A 7,450-nucleotide genomic window follows, 5' to 3' on the forward strand; every position below is an offset into this window, starting at 1 on the left:
ACTGTCTCTGCTCTGCGGGTGTATGATGTTTAGTGACCTTCTATAGAAGCAGGGTGTTTGAAAAAACAGTCTCCATACTGGAGAGGATAAACAGCTTCACAGGGTGACCCCAGGGTACTTTTGTGTCCAGAGCACCCTGAGTGGGAAGAACAGTGTTGGCAGCTGTAATAATGCCACTGGGAACTAACAGGAGGTCCTGCAAGCATTAGTTGGAGAGAGAATTGCTGGGAAAGACCTTCACTTAGGGGATAGACAAATTTCTCTGCCCTAGGCAACCCCTTTTCAGGGGGCTCTGGACCACTTCTCATTCATTCTCTGTAGACATTTTGTTCGTATCTACAAATGCCGCTGTAACTGACCGTGCATGGGAAAAGTACAGAAAGGCATATAAGAAGGTCTCCCCCACTGGAGACCCCATTACTTATTTCCAACTAATACATGCTTGCTCAAATCTCCAGGATTTAAGTGATCTTCTCTTCTCACTGTGGCCCCCACCCTGACCACCCTGCCCCAGGCCACTGCAGGCAGACACCTCTCCTGGATGCCAACTTCCTGCCCCAACAGACAGTGGTTTTCAGAGACTAATAAACACAAATTCCCTTGTAACTCATTTCTCTCCTTCCTGCTTGAGAGAGTGAAGATATAAAGCAGGCACATTTAAAAAGGAAAAAAAAAAGAGCCTGTTTTCATGCTCTGTGCTTGCACTGTGTAGGCAGGGCTGATAACTGTTAACTTGATCTAGGAGTGCTGCCCTTGCGATGGTGGGGTGAAAGAGGCAACCCAAACACACCTGATTGTGTTAGGAGATGATGATATGTGGTGAGAACGGTGGATGAGCTCCATAAATTACAGACTCCTTTCCTGGGAATGAGGACATACGTTGAAAGTGGAAAGGTCAGACTCCAAAGAGACCTTCCCTCTCACTCTTACAGAGGTCCTTTCCCTCCCCTGATTTAATGTCTCCACACTATAGAGGGCCTGAAGGCACAATCATTGCAGAATTTGAATATTCACTGCTACCTCCAGGCTGTACTATGCCTTCCCAAGACTAAGAGTGAATGAGAAATCCTTTTTTTAATACAACATTCAATTTTCTTTTTTAATATAACATTCAATTTTCTGTTTTAATGCAACATTTAATTTTCTTTTTCTAATTGATTCATTATAATTTTTGGCTGTGTTTGTCTTTGTTGCAGTGCATGGACTTTTCATTGCAGCGGCTTCTCTTGCTGTGGAACACAGGCTCCAGGTGTACAGGCTTCAGTAGTTGCAGCTCACTGGCTTTAGAGAGCTGGCCCAGGATTAGTTGCCCCGAGGCAAGTGGGATCTTTTGGAACCAAGGATAGAACCTCTGTTCCCTGCATTGGCAGGCAGACTCTTAACCACCGCACCACCAGAGAAGTCCTAAAAGAGAATTTCTTCGTGAGAAAGTACATTTGTCTAGTTTACATAGTGGAGGCATAAAGATTTGGAGGCAAGCTAGGGGAGAAAGCCTTTTAATCTTTCTGGAGGCCTTCAGTCCCATTTGTAGTCCTACTTGAAACAAATACAAGCTGTCCAAGGAACCCATCTCCTCCACTTCCTTCCTTCTTATTTCTCCTTTTCCTCAATCTCTTTTTTTTTTTTCTGTTCCTTCCACAGAGGCTGAGTGACAGAGCATTATTTCTTGGTTTTAGCACAATGGACAGAACATTCTCAGGTCCGTTTCACACACTCATGCTTGGTCTGCTAACTGAATTGTAGGTGGTGCCTGCCATGAGCTTCAGAATATCTGAAGGAAGAGACTCCATCAGGACTGAGACCTTATACAAAACGTATTCAGAATTATCCTTCTTGTATCAGAACCTACTTACATCTAGGACTCAAGACAAAAACAGGTAAGCATGAATGAAAGATGTTAAGCGTTCAGTGGAAATCTACAGATTGGTTCCTGTATTAGTTAGGGTTCTCAAGAGACACAACCAATAGTATTGGGGAAAGAAAGAGAGACAGGATAAGGAATCAGTTCATGCTGTTATGGAAGCTGACAAATCCCAAGATTTGCAGGCTGGGTTGGCAAGCTGGAGAACCAGGAGAGTCGATGGTACAGCCCGAAGGCTGGCAGACTGGAGACCCAGGAAGAACTGATGTTTCAGTTCAAGTTCAAATGCAGGAAAGAGTCAATATCCCAGTTCAAAAGCAGTCTAGCAGGAGGAAGTCTTCTTACTTGGCAGCGGGTCAGTCTTTTTATTCTGTCCAGGCTTTCAACTGATTGGATGAAGTCCACCCACATTAGGGAAGGAAACTTGCTTTACTTGGTCTACTGCTTTAAGTGTTAATCTTACCCAGAAACTCCCTCAGAGACATATCCAGAGTAATAGTTGGCTTAATATCTGGGCAATTTGTAGCCCAGTTAAGTTTACCTATAATATTAACCATCACTGACAGCTGAGTGCTCATAAATCTGGACTCTTCTGAAATATAATAGTAAGTATACCATTGTGTGTGTGTATACTCAGTCGTGTCCAACTCTTTGTGACCCCAGGGACTATAGGCTGCCAGGCTCCTCTGTCCATGGTATTTTCCAGGCAAGAATACTGAAATGGGTTGCCATTTCTTTCTCCAGGGGATTTTCCCTACCCAGGAAATCAAATCTGGGTCTCTTGCACTGGCAGGCAGATTCTTTACAACTAGCGCCACCTGGGAAAGAAGTATACCATTAAGAAAGATTATAACAAACATATTCTTTATCATTATGGAATCCTATCTCAGGAGCTGTTCATTTGAGTTTTAAGAACAATAGTTGTGTGACACACCACAGATCAGAGGTGATATCCATAGTAATATCCCTTTGGAGAGAAGAAATATTGGTTAAATGGTAAAAAGATTCCCAGCTATAACATAAATGTCAGTGATGGGCTTAGTTCCTTACTGGAGGTATTTGGAATTGAGGAGTTTTGCTATTAGAATAGCTTTCTAACCTCCAGAGAGCCCAGAAGCCTCCAAAGGAAAGGAATAGAGTGATAGGATATCTATCCATTTAATTCTTATATTCCATGCCTCCTTATTGGTTATATGAAGCTTAGACTGTGCCTCGACTGAGAGCTATGGTTAGTTTCACAGATTGTTCTGTAGTAAAAGTCCTCAGGACTTTCCTATTAATGGTTCCTTATGGGGGATACTGATTTTCATGGGAATATTGCTTGCATCCTGACACAAACCAAACTTATGGCTTTTATTTTGATCCCAAACCAATCAACCTTTATGATGTAGACAAGACAAATACACTTTCTGTTTGGTCTTTTCGACCATTACCTTTTCCGGGTCAATCTTGGAGAAAAATCTAGCCTCTCTGCAAACTTTCCAAAAAGTGGGATCCACATTCAAAGACTAAAAAGAGTACGTGAATCTCGACCTCCAACAAAGGTGAGTAGAGGGAGCCACTTGAGTGCTTACCTGGTCTCCCCCTGAGCCTGAGAAAGTCTGGACCACCTGGACAATTTGCCTGAGTGCATATCAAGGATGCCAGTACATGAAGGAAAAAGAGGAATGTCAGCCAGCAGTGGCAAAAGAGGCATCCTCACACAAGCATGCAGCTCCCAGGGCAACGCTATCTATCAAAGACCATGCCATTTATCCCAATTAATCAAGAAGAGAAGGAAGGCAGTGAAATTGCTTAAAGCCAACTCAGAGCTAAACTTAAGCTCAAGGGACATGTAAAGATCTGGGCCTTAGTATAATTGCATAATAAAGTGGCACAATTGATTTATTTTAACATTACCTCATTGGCGGTAACAAATATTCTGATATTAAGAACATTAACCTGAAGAGCAGCAATAAATTCCCTTCAGAGGGACAGGCTGTGGTTTCTTTGTATCATCAGTAAAACCATGCCATCCGCTGTCTAATGTAATAACACACACCCAGACTCTCCCTCACATACACTTAAACTACTTTTGGAGGATATGAGGAGCTTGTCTTCCAAACAATCAGCCGATAAGATTCCGTTCTGAGAATCAACATCCAGAAACGGCAGCTCATTTCTTTTGATTCAAGTTCCATGTATTTATAGAACAAGATAAAGTTCATGGCTTAGGTAGCTGTTTCCAGCTACTTTTTTTCTCCTTTCTCTTTTAACTTATTTAAATGAAAAGCAGCCATCCTTTTGACTATATATATATAATTATTTTTTAATTTAACCGTAAGGGTTGAAAATCAAAATCCTTTTTAAGGATCTGAGGAAAAGGGAACTATTTGCATTCCCACCAACAACTTAAGAGGGTTCCCTTGTCTTCACATTCTCTCCGGCATGTATTGTTTGCAGATTTTTTCATGATGGCTGTTCTGACCAGTGTGAGATGATACCACATCTTGGTTTTGATTTGCATTTCTTTTATAATAAGTGACATTGAGCATCTTTTCCTGTATTTACTAGCCATCTGTCGGTCTTCTTTGGAGAAATGTCTCTTTAGGTCTTTTGCCCACTTTTTGATTGGGTTCTTTGTTTTTCTGGTATCGAGCTACATGAGCTGTTTCTGTATTTTTGAGATTAATTGTCAGTTGTTTCATTTGCTATTGTTTTCTCCCATTCTGAGGGTTTTTTCTTCACCTTACTTATAGTTTTCTTCATTGTGCAAAAGCTTTTAAGTTTAATTAGGTCCCATTTGTTTATTTTTGTATTTATTTCCATTACTCTGGGAAGTGGGTTATAGAGGTTCTTGCTATGATTTATGTTGGAGAGTGTTCTGCCTGTGTTTACCTCTAAGAGTTTTATAGTTTCTGGTCTTACATTTAGGACTTCATCCATTTTGAGTTTATTTCGTGTATGGAGTTAGGAACTGTTCTAATTTCACTCTTTTTTTTTTTTTTTTCCGAATAAAGTTTCGCATTTACTGAAGGCACAGCTTTGGTGGGGAGGGTGGTGTTTTCTGAAGCACACTCATCATCTTGATTTGCAGTTCCCAGGCGTTTCTTGAGCCCATTTCACAGAGGCAGAAGGTCCAAACAGTGCCAGTGGAGGGCTGCAACGGTGGGTCACGGGCGCCCTTCCGTCAAAGACTCAGAGACGCTGGAGCATGACCTGCTAACACGCTTTCGCCACGAGGAAACATTTTGTGGTCTCTACTTACCCGGAAGGTATCTTGATTGTTTCAAATAGTACTGTTTGGCCGTGGAAGCAGTTGACAATTCTGAATCCGATTTCAGGGTAACAGCAGCAGGTAAGCTCTTGTTTTCCCTCGTTGAGTAGCTGGAGCCCGCAGGCACCGACTCTGGAAACCGAAACGGAGACTCCTTTCTCCTCGTTTCCTTGGACAAGCCCATGCTTGGCTTCTTGGAATGGGAGGCTCCAAAGTCGCCGTCCTCCAGGTCTGCCCAGCTGTCTCCAGCCTTGAACACGGCCTGGCCCCAGCGCCTCCGGGCGCCTTTGTGGCCCAGGGCGCCGCCCGGCTTGGCGGGCACGCTTTTGACAATACTTGGAAATAGGGTTGGCGGCCTTTTCTGCTGGCTGTGCTGCTTGGGTGCTGGCTGGACACCCACGTTCTGCGGCGGCTGCACGGGCCGCAGTGGCTGGTGGCTGTTCTTCAGCTGGGGCGGTCCGGCAGCCTGGTCGTTTATGTCCGGCAGAGGCTGAGGTTCTGGATCCGCTGCAGATGGCTTTGGTTCGAGTGGTTGCACAAGCTTATTTAGAGGCTGTTTCGATTCCAAATGATGTGAGGAAGGGCCTAACACTTGACCAACTTGAAAATATGGGTGTTTCAAAGCCTGGCTTGCTGTTGGGCGTTTCTTCGGGTCCCAGTTCAACATTTCAGTCATAAGCTGAATGGCTTCGTTACTGGCATTGGGAATGAGAGTTTTTAGGTTTATAGGAACGCACTGGGGAAAGCGGAAATTCATAGAGGAGGCAAGTTGGTACCCTTCTGGCCAGTCACTTTTTTTAGGAGTCCCTAAAACCTGGCAAATCTTAAAGATTTCATCAACCTCACTTGTCCCCGGGAAAAGTGGTCTTAATGTATACAGTTCAGCCATTATACTGCCGACAGCCCACACGTCGATGGGAGAGCTGTAAGCTGAAGATCTTAATAAAACCTCAGGAGCGCGGTACCATCTGGTGGATACATAGTCCGTATACGGTGGCTGTGACCTTAGTTCTCTTGCGAGTCCGAAGTCAGCAATTTTCACAAGTTCTGGGCCCATACAAAGCAAGTTTTCTGGTTTCATGTCCCTATGGAAGAAACCATGTTTATGGATAAATGCCAGCCCCTGCAATATCTGATACATAATATTTCTGATGACAGACTCAGGGAACAACTTGTTTCTGTCTTTCATTAATTGATAGAGGTTTTCTTTCATATATTCAAATATAAAATAAAGATGGTCATTTTCTCTGATAACTTCTTTCAGTTTGATCACATTGGCATGATTAAGTTTCTTCAGAGACTTAACTTCTCTCAAGTTCATACATTCATCCCAAGAATAGAACTTTCTCTTCATTCTTTTGATGGCCACCAGCTCCCCGGACTCGTTGCTCTTGCCCCTGAGCACGCTCCCGTACGTGCCGTCCCCCAGCTGTCTCACGGTCGTGTACCGGTTCATCTCGGAAGAATGACGCGGCAGAGGCTGTCCGCGGGAAATGACGTCTTTGTTGTATATAAGCGCGTCTTTTATTTGTATTCAGTTTCTGCCCTTAGACCGTTGTTGCTACACTGGTGACTGGCTTTGTCATCATTAAATACAGGTTCTTCCCCAAGATTCTGTAGGTTCATAAGATACAGCAGTAAGGAATCTGGCAAGGAAACGGTGCTTCCATTCTTATGAACACCCTCGTTGGCTCCCTTGTGAAGCTCCGGTGTCCTGTGTGTTCCATCTCCTAGGAAACGGCGGGCGTGGGTCCGCCCCGCGCAGCCGGCCCGCTTACACCCTGCCTACGGGACCTAATTTCACTCTTTTACACATAGTTGACCAGTTTTCCCAGCACCACTTGTTGAAGAGACTGTCTCCATCATATATATATACATACATATATATTTTTTTTTTTTTTTTGCCTCCTTTGTTAAAGATAAGGGGACCATAGGTGAGTGGATTTATCTCTGTGGTTTCTATTTTCCATCAATCTACATTTCTGTTTTTCTGCAAAAAGAAAAAGAAACCGTTGAAGTCTGTTAGTGGGAATATAAATTGGTACAACCGTTATGGAAACAGTATGGAGGTTCCTCAAAAAATTAAAAAACAGAACTTCTGTATGATCCAGCAATTCCACTTCAGGGTGTACATCTGAAGGAAATGAAACTAGAAGGACATCTCAAAAAGGATTATTCACAATAGCTAGGATGTGGAAACAATCTACAAGTTGAATGAATGGCTCTTTTAAAAAGGATAAAAAATATGTACAGTCAGTTCAATTCAGTCGCTCAGTTGTATCCGACTCTTTGTGACCCCATGGACCGCAGCACACCAGGCTTCCCTGTCCATC

At 43.3% G+C, this 7,450-nt stretch overlaps 1 pseudogene; it reads right to left on the reverse strand.

Annotated features, from left to right (window-relative positions):
* Window positions 1-5,012: 5,012 nt before the first annotated feature.
* On the reverse strand, window positions 5,013-6,804 carry LOC129553093 (serine/threonine-protein kinase MAK pseudogene; annotated as a pseudogene).
* Between the last annotated feature and the right edge of the window lie 646 nt (window positions 6,805-7,450).

The sequence above is a fragment of the Moschus berezovskii genome, chromosome 18 (assembly GCF_049115385.1).
Source record: "Moschus berezovskii isolate FMDL1 chromosome 18, NW_MosBer_1.0, whole genome shotgun sequence".
In the NCBI taxonomy this organism is placed as follows: Eukaryota; Metazoa; Chordata; class Mammalia; order Artiodactyla; family Moschidae; genus Moschus; species Moschus berezovskii.